Source organism: Haliaeetus albicilla, chromosome 15 (genome assembly GCF_947461875.1).
Source record: "Haliaeetus albicilla chromosome 15, bHalAlb1.1, whole genome shotgun sequence".
NCBI classification, from domain to species: domain Eukaryota; kingdom Metazoa; phylum Chordata; class Aves; order Accipitriformes; family Accipitridae; genus Haliaeetus; species Haliaeetus albicilla.
Genome location: NC_091497.1, coordinates 17,599,189 through 17,616,679, shown reverse-complemented (window position 1 = coordinate 17,616,679; position 17,491 = coordinate 17,599,189).

Here is a 17,491-nt window from a genome sequence, read left to right as displayed (position 1 = left end):
TAAAGAGGCCCCAGTAGCAAAGTAGCGTTTTTGCAGTGTGGGTGCTCAGAGGACTCCGGACCCTGTAGTGAGCAGGAGAGGTCAGTTACCCAGCTGTGTAGGTGTGCTGTAATACTCCAGCATTTTCTCCTGTGAAATCATGACAGCAAAAGAGAGACTAGCAGGAGGAATCTTCCAAGCAGTGGTACTATTTGTGAGTCCCCACACCAGCTACACTGCCTTGACGTGAAATGTATCAGTGGGTGACGCTGGTTAATGTCATGTCAGGTTTCTTTTCTTAGCAGGTGAGAAGGACTTGGCTCCTGAGCTGTGTTGGGTCTTGCCAGCTTGTGGCCCTGGGAACTTACTGTTTGCAAGCAGCCTTATCAAAGTAAGATAAAACTGATAAGGAAGATAAGTAAGATATCCATGCACTAACTCTTGAGGCACAGTTTCTTCCCAAAAATGGACTTTGGTATTGTTTTGATATTTTTGAGGGAGAGCTTGCCTCCATCCTGCTGAAGCATGATGTGTCACAGGGGGTCCATGTCCACATTTGTAATACAGGAGCTAAAGCAAGAGTTGTGTCTTTCCTGAGGTGGAAAACTGATTTGAAAGGCCTTGTAGACTTGGTGACTATTGGCAAACAGCTATACCAAGAAGGGGCTTCAAATATGCGTGTGGGTCTGTTCTTGAAGATGTTAATGGGGCAGACAGAGTGGGCATGATTCAGGTTCAGATGCTGAATAAATAGGTCTTGATTCCTTTTTCCTAAATATAGTGTTTAGGGACATTTGAAAAGCCCTGGGCAACATAGCTGTCCTGCCTGGCTTCCTGCCACTGGTCCAGGAGGGTTCAGGTTTCCCACAGGTCTCAAGTCAGATCTGCCAATGACATTCAGGTATCTCAGATGTCCTGCAACATCTCAAATGACACTAATTGAGACCCTGCATTTGGGGACGGGATTCATCTTCAAAGTGGACGCCTAAATGTGAGTGTCTAAGTAGAGTTGTATGCCTAGCTGTGCGCTAGGTGTTAAGCCAATTTTAGCCAATGGAGACTGGTTAGTTAATACAGTCAGTGAAGCCTGCAGAGCTACCTAGCTCACCCTAACCTACATTTAGTCAGCTAATAGCTCTTTAGGTTCCACTGGGACGGATTTGCGTGGACTATGACGACAGCTTAGGCACCTAGAGTGGGATACAGTGTCCATCTGAGATATCCTAGAGTATCCCACCTGGCCTAAATAAGGGAACCGAGATCTCGGAAGTCTGGTGTCATATCTGGTCAGTCCTGTGCTAGTGTTTCAAATGGCCCTATATACTTATGCTAGAGCAATTAAATCCTGCCCCGTACAGATACCCTTACAGATATCTTTATTTAGTTTGGAGCTGATACCAACCCTCTTAACTTTACTTCTGCTCATTTTTTTGGTGTTTTTCCTGGTATCTGGAGCTTTTGCACTTGTGGCTTTTACATCATGCTAGCTACAGTCTTTTGTCTATCCAGCAGATCCAGTGCTGGGTTTTTTTGTACCCTTCTTACAAATTTATGGTCACAGACCATGTAGCTCATAGCTGAAAACAAGGAATCCTTCATGTGACCAACAGTAGCCACCTGTGACTTGTAGTGTTTCAGCTAATTTGGAGGAAAGTTTTGGTATCTTCCCTTTCTCTTATAGAGAAAATCTATCAGATTAATAAGTGGAAGGGTATATGGAAGAAAATTGTTCTTTGATCTTGTTTTTCTCCCTTTTGTGATGATTGTTTTTCAGCTTTCCTAGCGAAAGAGTGAAAGCCAGCGTTTTGTGAATCCATCCTTTCAAAAATACATCCTTAAGCACACTTAAAATGGATTTTTTTCCCCTTCATGATCTGGGTGATAATGAAGCAATGCACAGCCTGTGAGAAGCAGGCATTTTTGAGTAAATTACCAAATGATAATTAAGCACACTTGTTGGATATAATACAAGGGACTTTATTATTGTCAAGTGTTATGCTAAAAAGGCAAAATGGAAATAATTACTTTAAGGATGATATTAAACTACGTTGGGGAGTGAGGAAAATCCTGTAGATTTCAGCAGACCCCATGATTTAAACATATTGAGAAATTAATTGGTGTGTAACTCTTCCCTTTTTCAAAGTGTCAGGACTTAACTAATATAAAATGAGAAATCCCTCTGCATAATACCAAAGTCCTGATTTGTATTTCCATCCAGGTTTTAAGTGGTGAAATCCCGACTCTCTTCAGGTGAACAGGATCTTTCTTTCATGTATTTGGCTCAGAGACAAGTCTTGGTGAATTCTCTGGAAAGGTTCACTAAACAGTGAAGGATATGCATCCCTTTCTGCTAAGTGGTGTCCAATGCATGTTCAGTATTTGTTGCAACTGCTTTCTCCCTTGAATCCCTTTGTTGTTAGAGGCAACCAGGCCCTGGCCAGCCTGGTATTATGGGGAAGACTCATCACAATACATTGTAGCTTGCCTGGGTTGCCATGCGAACCTCCTGAAGTTTAACAAGGCCAAGTGCATGGTCCTGCACATGGGTCAGGGCAATCCCAAGCACGAATACAGGCTGGGCCATGAGTGGATTGAGAGCAGCCCTGAGGAGAAGGACTTGGGGGTACCAGTGGATGAAAAGCCAGACATAAGTTGGCCCTGTGCACTCACAGTCCAGAAAGCCAACCGTATCCTGGGCTGTATGAAAAGAAGCATGACCAGCAGGTCAAGGGAGGTGGTTCTCCCCCTCTACTCCGCTCTTGTGAGACCCCACCTGGAGTACTGCATTCAGCTCTGGGGCCCCCAACATAAGAAGGACATGGACCTGTTGGAGTGGGTCCAGAGGAGGGCCACGAAAATGATCAGAGGGCTGGAGCACCTCTCCTGTGAAGACAGGCTGAGAGAATTGGGGTTGTTCAGCCTGGAGAAGAGGAGGCTCTGGGGAGACCTTATAGCAACCTTCCACTACCTAAAGGGGCCTACAGGAAAGCCGGAGAGAGACTTTTTGCAAGGGCATGTAGTGATAGGACAAGGGGGTAATGGCTTTAAATTGAAAGAGGGTGGATTTAGATTAGATGTAAGGAAGCAGTTCTTCACTGTGAGGGTGGTGAGGCACAGGTTGCCCAGAGAGGTTGTGGATGCCTCATCCCTGGAAGTGTTCAAGGCCAGGTTGGATGGGGCTTTGAGCAACCTGGTCTAGTAGAAGGTTTCCCTGCCTAGGGCAGGGGAGTTGGAACTAGATTATCTTTAAGGTCCCTTCCAACCCAAACCATTCTATGATTCTATAGTGAAGGGTGAGTGTTACAACAGATGTGTCAGGCATTGTCTTAAAAATGAGTGACATAAATGTCAAGAAGTTTCATTCTTGCTGTCACATGTTTGAGCTCCAGTCTTCTTGCATATATGAACACACATAAGCCTTCCTTTTGGTAGTCTTTCTTTACAAGGGAAGGGTGGTTTAGCCTCCATTCCTCTCTTTTATTCTATGACTTTAAATAACATGCTGGTATTAGTTTTGTACTGTACTATCTTCCTTACATTCTCCACGTTTTGGTGGGGAATACATACATTTTTTTTACTGTGATATTTTTATTCTTCTACAGCTGAAGTACCATGGAACAACTCTGTGCCTCTGACCTTTTAATCTCTTAGGAAATTAGAGGTATCAAACTTATTAGCATGTGAGAAGCTGAGGTACACAAAATCTTTGAAAGCAGATCTTGAGATGTCATCATCATCAAAATTTGAAGGGACACTATATCTAACTTCTGTGAGCTGTTACATATTGCATTCATCAGTTCATTAAGAAGGCACAGGAGCAAATGTGTAATGGACAGTTATGGCAGAACCATTTGTTCTGGAACAGGGTTGTCTTTCCTGTCCACATTAGCTTTGTGATAAATTTATTTTTATTTCCAAATTGTCTTCCACTCAAACAAAGGTAATGGAGAACTTGAAAGCTGCTGTCCCATAGATAGCTAACCTCATAGGAGGTTAGTAAGCACCTCCAGTAAGGAACTTCTTCCATTGTCAGGTGGACTTTTCCTCTGAAATCTCTTTCTTTAGTTCCCAAATTTTGTAAAGGTCTCTCTAAGAAGACTTTGATCACTTTCTTCTGATATGATTCACAGCCTTACTCATTTAGAATAACTATATTAGATTGGGGATGCTCTTTGTATTTGAGGGCAAATTATTGGGATAATCTAAGGTTAAAAACATCAAACCAGCAATGTGAACCCGTTTAGCGGGTGTTGCCTTCTGGTAGGATGTGGCTTCACACTTCTTGCCTTTCAGTCCCCAGTGTAGGGGCTGGTCATTTTTCTGCTTGTTTATGCTGGTTTATTTGGTTAATTATATTTAAAATGTAGATCTGGAAGCTGTTGTTACCCTTCTGCATTTTGAAGGTGGATACTAGTAGCCTATCTTCTTCAACCAATAGTCTATATTAAGGATTTCACCAACAAATATGAAGACATACTAAATCAAACAAGAAAACGCTGATGTTGGTAATTTGCTTAAATTTGTTGTATGTAGATTGGAGCCTCCACTGGAATACATATGAGGGATTTTCAGTACGGTAAAAGGGCTGGAAACTGCTGCCTTAGAAAACCTCATTCTCTAGAAATTAATCTTTAAATTAGAGACAGGCCCATCTGTGTGCACCACTAAATTGGAATTGGGGGATATAACTCAAGAGTAGGCCTCATGATACTCCTTCTCAAAAGTGTAAATTTCACTTGTTTCCACATTGTGAAAACAATATTTTGAACATTAAGGGAAAAAAGTGCTTTGTTCTTTTGAAAGTTGAAAACTTTACAAGGTACTAAATAAAATAGAAGTCAAAATACTGTGTTTGGAGACTTTAGTAACTTTAACATTCCAGCTGCCTTATTTTAAATAATAATTGGCATAAAATATATGCTAATTTTAATATCCATAGGAAAATACTTAAAATTGCATTAGTTGATAAATAAGTGAATAGTCACTTGCTATAAATCTTGTATTCCTGGACAAAGTAAATGTAAATTTCCAAAGACAGTTCATCTCAATCACCTTGGACATCTACTTTACTAAGGAATGAATATCCTTTGAAGGTGCCTGTATTTCTCCACTGATAACAGACCAGAGCCTGGGAAAGCAATTTAGACTAAATGCCTGTTTTAGGTGAGATTAATTCTAGTCTATTGCTAAGGGCTCAAGTCAGTCATCCATAGGTAGGTGCCTTAGGCCATCGTAAATGCCCTAAAGTATCTCAAACTTGTACATGGGGCTGGCAGATAGAACACAAGACTTACAGGAGACCGGTGACGTTCTATAGTAGCAGCAGAAGTGCAGGTAGGATGCCCTAGGGCATCTCAAATGGCTTTAGGTGCCTATGGAAGGTAACTGAATCAAACCAAAGGGATCATCTCCATTTTAATAACGTAAACTGATGACTGGCCATTCCCTGGAATCCTGAACAAACAGGTACTTTCTGAAATTCTGAGAGTGCCAGTATTGTGGTTCACTGGTTCTTCAAGTTACTCCTCTCTGGCATGCAATAAAACAGATTATATATTTAGGCATTTAGGCTTCTTATAGATGATTCTAAATGTGATAGTAAGCACCATCCCTGTATTCCCTATCATCCTGTGCTTGTGCCAGCACCAATGACTCTAATGTCTGCATTCAGTCTTATGGGCAATGTCTCTTAACTGACAATTTGCAACCTAACCAACACAACAGTATGGTATAACAACACTACAACTCCTCTGTAAGGCTGTGGAGTATGTCTGAGTAAGCACTTGCTTAGAAACCAAAATGCATCATAGAACAGGTCTTGCTAAAGATTCTGACATGCTCTTTGACACAATTTTACTGATGCTGGATCTGAGCTAATGATGCTTTATAAGCAGTGCCCATCATTAAGTTTTTTCTTCTGGGAAAAATCTGAAACTGTTTCATATCAGCCTACCTTGTAATTGCAGAAGAAAGTGAATTCTTGTGTTTCCTGCTTCTGAGGCTTGGAGGTCTTGGAGGCAAGCTGGGAAGCAACTTTCACAGTGCAGCTGCCAGCAATATGGCAGAAATCACAGAGACATAGGATCTTTATCATGGATAATGAGGGAGTCTTCATACTGTATGGAGTCAAGTTCCCTCTCCTGCTAACTAGCAGATTTTTTTGCAAGACCTTACATTTGCTAAGTGTCAGAAATAGCAGACATACTCAGCTCTGCTCACCTAGCATTATTGTGAGAGTGTTTTTAAACATCTGTGTGTTTAAATTTGCAGCTTTAATGTTAAGTTCATGTTGCATTTCATTATGGATGCAGCAATGACTGAGGAAACAGAAAGGAAACTGTGAAGAGGCCACGCTTCTTGGTAGCAGCCTAGGAATTAAGATGACAGCATTAATTATTTATGCTGTAGAACGTCTTCATTGGCAGGTGGTGGTGTGAGGAAAGGGAGGAGGTCAAAAACCACATCTACTTATATTTTCATGGTGAAACATCAGAAGAAACAAGAAGCAAGCCGTTAACCATTACATGTACTGGAAATCAAGGAATGGAGTTGCAAATTGGTTACTGCAGAGTTTGCTTGTCCCACGCATCAGAAAGTACTGTGATTGTAAATTTAAAATTATTGTGTTTGAGGACAACTTTTAAGACAAGAAAAAAAAAGCCTAATAAGGACCTCCAGGGAACAGCTTAGTATTTAATAGATAGAAAAGACAGGACATCACTGGAGATGGCTGGAGTTCCACAGATAATCCGGGTATTGCTTTCGTCCTTTGAATACAGACTGCCATAATCCTTCAAGCAGGATGGAACAATGCCATGAAGATGGATGCTTCAAAATGTCCTGTGAAATAATGGTGAAAATACATGCAGATAAGTCACTCCATCTGTTAATACAGCTTTTGTTTCTTTGTTTGGAGGGGAGCCTTTGCTTTGAAAAAGCAATTGGAAATGTGACAATTACAGATGTGACTTAAAAATAAGACAATGAAAAGATATTTGTGAGACATTCAGGTACATCCTTGATAGATAGATAGGTAGCTGGCTAGCTAGACAGACAGAGAGGTAGATAGATAGAAAGAAAATAGCATATTAGATAGAGGCAATAAAAATGTAGACTGCCAATGCTGATGGGAACTTTGCATTTTAGGGGAAGAATTATAATGTTATAAGATGCTTGTGAGTAATATCTAGTTTAAGGAATAACCAGGTAGAATTGAAATACTTTAGAATACTGTTATTTGCTCTTTGTGTCACAACAGAATCTAGTGGTCCTAACTGGAGAGACCATATTGTACCAGATGTTGAGTAATACAGACAAAAGATAATCTCTTCCCAGAAAAGTTAGATTTCAAGAACACAGGCTAGAGATAGGTGGGAGGAAATGCAGCTTGTCTGGAATCACACAGCAGCAATTCCTTAATGCTGTGGTCTAGTAGCCCATTCATAAAATTACATTGCCAACAAGTTGTACATATCTGAGCTGTCCCAGTCTCAGTGTTGTGTGCAATGACCTGTAAACATTTTTTGTGCTGAAAAAAAGCTATTCTTTTCCTTAGTGGCAGAGGAGTTGACCGTTGAATTATCTAGTAGTTATTTTCATAGAATCATAGAATTGTTTGGGTTGGAAGGGGCCTTTGAAGATCATCTAGTCCAGCAACCCTGCCGTGGGGAGGGATGTCTTTCACTAGACCAGGTTGCTCAAGGCCCCATCGAACCTGACCTTGAACAATTCCAATGATGGGGCATCCACAGCTTCCCTGGGCAACCTGTTCCAGTGCCTCACCACTCTCATCATAAAAAATGTCTTCCTTATGTCCAATCTAAATCTACCCTCTTTCAGCTTAAAACTCTTGCTCCTTATCCTGTCACTGCAGGCCTCGGTAAAAAGTCTTTCTCCATCTTTCTTGTAACCCCCCTTTAGGTACTGAAAGGCTGCAACAGGGTCTCTCCAGAGCCTTCTCCAGGCTAAACAAACCCAAGTCTCTCAGCCTGTCTTAATAGGAGAGGTGTTCTATCTCTCTGATCATTTTTGTGACCCTCCTCTGGACTCGCTCCAACAGGTCCGTGTCCTTCTTATGTTGGGGGCCCCAGAGCTGAACACAGTACTGCAGGTGGGGTCTCATGAGAGTGGAGTAGAGGGGGAGAATCTCCTCCCTTGACCTGCTGGCCATGCTGCTTTTGATGCAGCCCAGGATACAGTTGGCTTTCTGGGCTGTGAGCGCACATTGCCAGCTCATGTCCAGCTTTTCATCCACCGGTACCCCCAAGTCCTTCTCTGCAGGGCTGCTCTCAATCAATTAATCCCCCAGTCTGTATAGATATGGGGATTTCCCTGACCCATGTGCAGGACCTTGCACTTGGCCTTGTTGAACTTCATGAGGTTCACTCGGGCCCACCTCTCAAGCCTGTCAAGGTCCCTCTAGATGGCATCCCTTCCCTCTAGTGAATCAGCTTAGTATGCTTGAGGGAACTTTTTCTGAGCTTTGAGTTCTTTTCTGAACTTTAGCTCCTACATTTGTAGGAAATAGTTGGTGCAGTCTGTTGCTGGCTGCTAAAATGTTTGAGCCATAATAATTTGTGAGATTCTACAATCTAGGATCTTTTTGAACGAAACACAAATCTTTGAGCAATGGAGATTTCATTCCAGCACTTCTTCCATGTGTTAACAACCTCCTTGGGAGAGTCTTGTGGCAGTCCTGTGCCAGCTGACTGCAGGGATTTCTCTTCTTGAGCCTCCAGGTACCTCCCATCGACACCTATCAGCAATTCTCTCAGATTAGGCTTTAAAAAATAATTTCTCTTTTTAAAATGAAGGCATAAAGTTTGCCTTCTCAAGAAGCAGTTATACTGTATTTCAAATGATTTTTCACAGTGGAGGCTTATAACTCCTAATTATGATAATGGCAGTATAATTATTTCTTTGAAATGTTATAGAAATAGTGTGTATGTATGTATAAATATATACATATACACCTATAAAGCTATAGGCAAACTCTAATAAACACTAAGCTCGCATGCAGTAGTTAAGAAATAACTATACATTATACCTAAGAAAAAGAATGAAAAATGAAAGAAAATTGACATATCTGGCTGCCTAGTTAACAGTGAGTTGTTGAACCCCCGACTGGGTTGCTGTGAATTTCTTTCTGTTGATTCTGTCAGGTACACTTGGATTTTGGTTTTCTTGATGTGCTGCTGTGGGGCTCCTCTGATCCTACCCTGGCTAGTCATCTGGTCTGCCAAGAGAGGGAAAAGAGCCTCGTCAGAGAGTGATCAATAGCACTCTAAACCAGGGCTTTGTGTTGGGTGTCTATGGCAAGGTGCTGGCAGTGGGGGGGCTGCAGGGGTGGTTTTTGTGAGAAGGCACCAGAAGCTGCCCCCAATGTTGGACAGAGCCAGTTCTAGCTGGCTCCAAGGCAGACCCGCTTCTGGCCAAAGCTGAGCCAGTCAGTTGGTAGCACCTCTGTGATAACTTATTTAAGAAAGGGTAAAAAAGGCTGTACGACAGCAGCTGGGAGAGAGGAGTGAGAAAATGTGAAACAAGTAGGCAGACACCAAGGTCATGGAAGAAGGAGGGGGAGGAGATGCTCCGTGGTGGGGCAGATATCCACCGCAGCCTGTAGGGAGGACCATGGTGGACCAGATACCACACTGCAGTGTATGGAGACCCCACGCCAGAGCAGGTTCCTGGCAAGAGCTGCAGCCCGTCGAGCAGAGCCCAGGCAGGAGCAGGTTTTCTGGCAGAACTTGTGCCCCATGGGGGACCCACACTGGAGCAGCCTGTTCTTGAAGGACTGTACCGCATGGGAAGGATTCATGCTGGAGCAGTTCTTGAAGGACTGCAGCCTGAAGGAAGGACCCACGCTGGAGCAGGGGAAAAGTGTGAGGAAGGAACAGCAGAGAGGAGCTGTTATTGGTTGACCACAACCCACATTCCCAATCCCCCTGCGCTGCTTGGAGCCAGGGATGGTGGAGGAGTTGGGAGTGAAAGGGAAGGAGCAGGGGGAAGGTGTTTTCATTTTTGTCCTTGTTTTTCATCATCCAACTCCATTTTAATTTTAATTTTCCCCTAGTTGAGTCTGTTTTGCCTATGACGGTAAGTGATCTCCCTGTCTTTATCTTGACCCATGAGGTTTCTCATCCTGTTTTCTCCCCTTGTCCTGTTGAGGAGGGGGAGCGAGAGAGAGGCTGGGTGGATGTTTGGCAGCTGACCAAGGTCAACTCACCACAGTGTCGAAGACACAGCTGCAGTTGGAATAGGAAACTGAATCCGCTTTTGATGATGTTCATCTCTCCATCCGCTGTGTTGCTAAGGTATTCTCAGGCAGTATGTAAAATCCAGTATTATATGGTGGTTCTAATTTACTAGTGAACCCACCTGAGACATGAAAAATAGTTAAATAAATTTCTTTTAAAAAATATTTTGAAAACTCTTCCCCTTTGTGCACAATTGGAAGTATATGTGTTCATGCATATGTATGTGTGAATTTAATCTACTTCCTTATCAATATGTCTACTGTGTATGTGCACCCTCATCTGCATACACACCTACAAAGAGGTCTTCCCAGTTCACATAGCAGCTAACAGTCATGCAGAGTTAACCAGAAGCAGCAATGTGTTTTCCTTGTTTAAAGAAAAGCTCAGACCATAATGATTCTGGAAATGATTTACTCAGGCTTGAGTTGTATTGGCCTCTTCTCCATCTGAATAGATTTCCATTCCATAGAAACTACTGCTGGTATGTCAAACTGTACAGTTTACAGGTCCTGTAACAACCTGTAAATGCTTTGTTTTCTAAGAAATAGCTGTACTTAATTTCTTTTTTTGCCCAGTTGTACTGTTTGTGCACAATTGCCCATATAGAGAACATTTCAAACACATTTGTCCATAACATAAGCTACTTTCTAACTGGCAAAGTAATAATTAATTTTTCCATTTTATCATCACTGTAAAAAGTGGTATCATATTGTCTCATTTTGCAAATGAGAATTAATAGCCCATTACTCACAGTCATTCTAATACTCTCACACTGCCTATCTTTACAGAGGAGTGAGCTCTAAGGAGAAAAGTTTTACCTCTTATTCACTCCCCTGGGAGCTGGAACGCTACTCTTACCCTTGCTGTGGCAGGGGATCCTCCAATAGCTCCAACTGTGCTTCTCTTCTGTGCCAGTGATGCTGTGCAGAGTAAGGTGCTTGCCCTCTTAGTTTTAGTCAGGTCAACTGCACCTTCACCAGTGAACTGAACAGGGCCAAATCACAGGCTCCAACACTGGCATATGCTGAGCCCTGCAATTAATCATTGATTAATACATGTAATTTTGGAGCGGTGCAAACTAGCCCTCTGCAAGCTAGCCCTCTGCCAGACGGTGGCTGGGTGTTGTTCAGGAGACAGACTGAGCCAGGAATGGTTCTTAGTAGGTGTTTTGGAAGGAAGAAAAAGATGAGTTTTGGTATACGGGTACTCACTGCACTTTGCCATTTCAATCATGACCAGAAAACAGGGACTGGCCCACTTAATTTTCTAGAGTAGGTATAACCTTAGCCAATCCTGCTGTCTAGTGCTAGACTGGGGTTAGCAGTGGGTATCCCAACCTTTCAAATACCATGCCTCAAAAGGGAGAGATGGACAACATGGTGTCAGTCTTCTTCTTGGATATAATGCAATTCAATAATATCAAGAGATCGACTGTCCATTCAAAAATTTTTAGAAGGGTACTACGAAAATTTTGTCAAAGAGAGGGGCTGTAGTATTGTCCTGGTTTCAGCTGGGATAGAGTTAATTCTCTTCCTAGTAGCTGGTATAGTGCTATGCTTTTGATTTAGGTACGAGAAGAATGTTGATAACACACTGATGTTTTCAGTTGTTGCTAAGTAGTGTTTAGTCTAAAGTCAAGGATTTTTCAGCTTCTCATACCCAGCCAGCAAGAAGGCTGGAGGGGCACAAGAAGTTGGGAGGGGACACAGCCAGGACAGCTGACCCAAACTGGCCAGAGGGGTATTCCATACCGTGTGATGTCATGTCCAGTATATAAACTGGGGGGAGTGAGGGGGGTGGGAATCACCACTCTGGGACAAACTGGGCGTCAGTTGGTGGGTGGTGAGCAGTTGCATTGCGCGTCATTTGTATATTCCAATGCTATTATTATTACTATTGTCATTGTATTAGTGTTATCATTATCGTTATTAGTTTCTTCTTTTCTATTCTATTAAACCATTCTTATCTTAAACCACAAGTTTTACTTCTTTTCCTGATTTTATCCCCCATCCCACTGGGTGTGGGGGGAAGCGAGTGAGTGGGTGTGTGGTGCTTAGTTGCTGACTGGGGTTAAACCATGACAAGTATAAAACCAAGGAAGTAGAAAAGACTGTTACCCACATAGTGGTCAGTGGCTTCAATCATCTTACAAGCCTGAGTTGCCCTACCATTCAAATCAGGGTGCAAAGGAAATGCATCATTCAAGAAGCATTTGAGATGCTTGCTATTTTTTATAAAGAGGATTGAACTACCTAACCTAGGAGATTTTCTTTGCAATAAACAATTTGGAAGCCATCTAGCTACACTCTGCCTGGATCACATGCTAGAAATTAATCCAAGCCATACAAAGATGTTAAGTTAGCTTTAAAGGGCAGGATGAGATCTTCAAATGTAGGTACAATTCTTCTGCCTCCTGTGTACAGTCTGAATGTTTTAGAGTCTTCTATGGCAAAACAAGTTTTTCTCCTCAAGAAGGTGACAATAACAGGTGAGGCTCTTTTTTTTTTTCCCTATTCCTAATAATAGGGATGTCATAAAATGCTAATAGACACACATTGCAATACTTTGTAGAGCTGCCATTCATATTACCCAAAGGGCAAGTTATTATCTGGAATAAGAAAGCCATGCCTGCAAAACCATGTATGATTAGGTCAATAAGCTATGGAAGATGAATTTTGAAATCCTTGAACTATGGCAATTTCAAATAGAAAGGATGTGTGGAAGAGCAAGTTGCTGAACAATTTTGTAATTTGTGTGTCAAATGCCTGTCTAAATAACAAGACAGAATCAAGTAAAATAGCAGTATTTCAGAAATCATGGAGCTAAATAAAAAGAAATGAGTGTTGAAGTATGGCAGAAAGACTGGAAGGGTAATAGAGTAGGAGAAATGAAAGAGGATAGAGCTTGTTACACAAACAGGTTGTTAAGAGGAGAAAAGGAAGAAAAATAATCAAAAGATTCATAGGGTAAGTAGAGTAGAAGCAAGAAAGCAGACAATAATAATTTATTTACTGAGAAAACCCAAATGAGTAAAAAGATATGTTAATTGATTTGGGAGATGGCTAATATGGACAGAATAGTTTTGGACTGGAAAGCAGGAAAAAAAAGGAATAGTTGTGACGGTATGGAACGTGAGGTGAAAGAATTTAGAGGGACAGAACTCAAGAAGAAAAAAAGAGAGGTACATTAAGGGGATGGAAATTAAGTGACACAGGCCTGCTGAACCTGTGAGAGAGTCAAGATACTTAAGTTAGAAGTTATTCTAGGAAATTTAATTCTCTGTACATTGTAACTGCAGTCAATGTATGAAGCGTGAAGCTTGCTAAGAAATCTAAGCCAAGGGTATTTTCTCAGTCATTATGGATGATGTAGCTACTGCACCACTGGTACAGTACCAGTTTCTATTCTGCAGTGCACTGCTAATCACTCGATGCTCGGTTGGCAGACTGAATGAACCAGCTGCCAAAGAGACTTCTTTGCATCCCCTGTGCTTTCTGAGCAATGGTAGAGAGGGGAGTTTCTCCAGTGCAGGAGCTATTTAACCCAAGCACTCTCAGTACTGGTAAACTTTGGATAAAACAAATTGAGAGCTAGGAGTTAGAAGCTGAGGTTGCTAAATATGCTGGCAGTTATGTTAACAGCCGTTTCCTCAGCTGGTTTTTAAACATTTTTAAAGGAAGGCATAAAAAAGAGCTTGTTTTTACTGCCATCAGGTGTGCAAGAATGCAAATAAAGGCAGTTCTCACCTGCAGCCTTGTGAAGTCTATGGCAAGATTCCCTTTGCTCCCAGGGCGGCTTGGCCAAGGCCCATTGGCTGTTACCTAATGTGTTTTGTCTGTGCATTATACAGCCAGCCTTCTCCTCAGGAAATCCTACAGAAATGGGTGGACAAAGCAGAATAATCCCACTAAATACCTGTTGCATCCCATATGCTACATATAACTAACAGACGTGTTTCAGTTTTCACTCCCATGCTGTAGTAGCGCATAGGTGAATTGATTTTTAATGGGGAAAATTATAATAGGAGGAAGGATGACCACACATCTGTGGAATTCATGTGTTCCAAGGGTGCTGAACTTTGCTGGGTGACACTGACAGTAATATCTTAGAAAGAAAATGGTACGGGTGTAGCTTCAGAAAGGAGCGTGAAATGTCATACCAATCTCAGAACTGATAACTACACTTCTTCTGGTGCAAGGTGGCCAAGCTTGAGAAGTATCTTTTGTTCCTAAAGCTTCTAACAGCCCTGGGCAGTGGCATGCCGTAAAAGTTTGATTCTATGTTTGCATGTATTTCACTGTATTGGCTATGTCAGTAATACTAAGATTGCTGAATCTTCCATAAGTAACATAAGAAGAGAGCAGCAGTATTAATGTAGGTGAGGCCTCTCTCTTGCATTTGCTTCCAGTGATGCACAATAAAAAGGCTTGATAAATTAGAAGCTTTTGTGAACAAGCCATAAACAATACTGAAGCCTATATGTTTATTAAAAGATCTAAATATACTTGAACAGATTATTTTTGTCAGAATAACATTTGACAAAGCACACCTCCTAAACAATTCCATTCTGGGTAGCTGATGGAGAAAAAATAATTGTTTCTATAAACTAAATAAATCTGTTCTTGTGCCAAAGCTATAGAAGACAAATCTTTATTCAAATATGTAGTGAAGTAATAAACCTGTTTAAGAGACAAATTTAATGTTTTTTGTGACTGTATATTTACAATAATTGTTTATATTTTTATTTTAGTTGCAGTTTTACTAGAAAGAAGTTTGTTCCTTACAAAGATCTTGTTAATTCCAGCAATGGTGTAAAGAATTACAGTAGTGTTCCTTGTGGAACTGTTCTTCATAGATTTGTTTTTGTTTCAGAATCAAGAACAAAACAGCATGAAATTATGCAGCAATGACTACAAGCAGAAAAAGAAAGGGAAGAACTATTTAATTTTATTCAGGCATAAATTTCTAGAAGTAATGGTAAGAGCCACACCATTTGCTGGCTTTTGTAAAAAGAGAATCAGGGCTGTCCTATTATGTTATCTTTGTACTGCATTGAACACAATAACAGCTTGATTAATAGCTGGCTCTTGTAGGCACAGTGACAATGCAATTTAGCATGCAACGTATTATTATTAACTTTCAAAAGTACTTAGCCACCTTAATCCCAGTTTGAAAAAATGACTTTGGTGGTTGGACTGTCAAACATTCATACTGTAACTTGTGTTCTCTGAACCACCACACACTCTGTGTCTGAAAAATTAACAGGCTGTTAATTCTAGGTGTTTGGAATCCCATCTGGTTAGATGCTTTATGTGCCTGAAGTAGATTGTCCTGGACTGACAACCGAATTCCTTCAGGAGCCTTGCTGGGCACTTAAGGTAGAAGCATCATTTTTTGCTTCTTCTGCAGACAGTAGGAAAGGGTGGGAACCAACAGCAGATAGCCTTTTAGATAATGAAGGGCGTACCTCGTCTTTTGAAGTTAAATATGAACTTGTTCTTCTTGTATGCCATGCCAAACTGAAATCCGCTAATCAAAAGCATCTGTTAGCTCATGGCCTCTCTTCTTCTAGAGCAAGCGCATATCAAACCATGTTATAAATCACTGAGCTTATGGATTTTTATCTCGTCACCAAATCTGGCACTAAATTTCATATGTATTGGTGTATTTGAACATTTTCAGTATTCAAGTTTTGTAGCTTGAATTATGGTGAGCTAGTGAAGTGATGGCAAACCCCTTCAAGCAGCTACAGTTATATAGCAGTTTTTATGGCAGTATGGCTTATGCTATATTAAAAAAACCAAACCAAAACCCATTAGGGTAAAGGGTCTTCTGACAGGTATAACTCTGCTACACTTCTGTTCACCAGCTTAGTTAAAAAGAAAATAAAACAACCTTTTTTTTTAAATGTTGTTTCACACCTAAACAACATCTGATCAAATATAAACTTACATTTTAGATCTCTGTATCTGAGCAATCACTATGAGAAAAAAGGAAGAGTGCTTCTATGGAGCAGTTTGTTTAGCCAAATGTATATGCTTCAGGATAAGATGAACACAGAATAACAATTCCTATTGCTCTCTGTTGACTAAACAAGCACTTCAGCAACTGCATCTGCTGTAAGATGCCTGCATTGTATCTGAGGAATATTGTGCTAGTTATGTAAAAATTGTGTAAACCATCATCTAGGCTCTCTGTAATCAATGAGGAGAGACAATCACCTCCAAATGTAGTTCTCATCTTCCTCATCTCAAAGAAAAGAAGAAAGAAGAGGAAAAAAAGAAAAAAAAAAGAAAGAAAAAAGAAAGACAAAAAATGAAAGAAGGAGAAGGTTGCTCAGGGCTGTGTCCAGTTGGTTTTGAGTATCACCACTCCTCTCAGTTTTTTTATCATCCGCGAATGCACTTAGGGTGCACTCTGTCCCATCATCCAGGTCATTAATGAGGATGTTGAACAGTATTGACTTCACTACGGACCCTGGTGCCACTAGTGACTGGCCTTCAGTTGGTCTTTGTGCCATTGATCGCAACCCCTTGAACCCAGCAGTTCATCTGGTTTTTGATCCCCCTCAGTGTCTACTTATCAAGCCTGTACTTCATTAGTTTGAGGATGTTATGGGAGATAGAGTCAAAAGCCTTGCTAAGATCAAGATAATGAATAGCCACTGCTCTGCTCTCACCCACTGAAACAGTCATATCTTTGTAGAAGGCTATGAGTTTGGTCAGTCATGATGTCCTCTTCATAAAGCCGTGCTGATTGATCCAAATCACCTTCCTGTCCTTCATGTTTTTGGAGGTAGTTTCCAGGTAGATCTGCTCCATCATCTTCAAAGGGAAGGAGTTGAGTCTGATCAGCCTGTTGTTCCCCAGATCCTCCTTCTTGAGGTTAGAAGAAACATTTTCTTTCTCTGAGTTGTCACGAATCTCCCGTGATTGCCATGACCTTTCCAGGTAGTTCAAGGAGGTAGGTCAGCTCCCTCAGCACTCCTGAGTGTATCCCATCAGGTCTGATGGACTTGTGTATGTCCAGTTTGTTTAAATGTTCCCTAACCTGATCCTCCTCCAGCAAGGGTAAGTCTTCCTTTCTCCAGACTTTCCCAGTGGCCTCATGGACCTGGGAGTGCTAAAGGCAAGTAAAGATTGAAGAAAAGAAGGTATTGAATACCTCAACCTTTTCTACATCCTTTGCCATCAGATCCCCTGCCCTATTCAGCAGTAGGCCCACATTTTTCCTGGTGTTTCTTTTGCAACTAATAT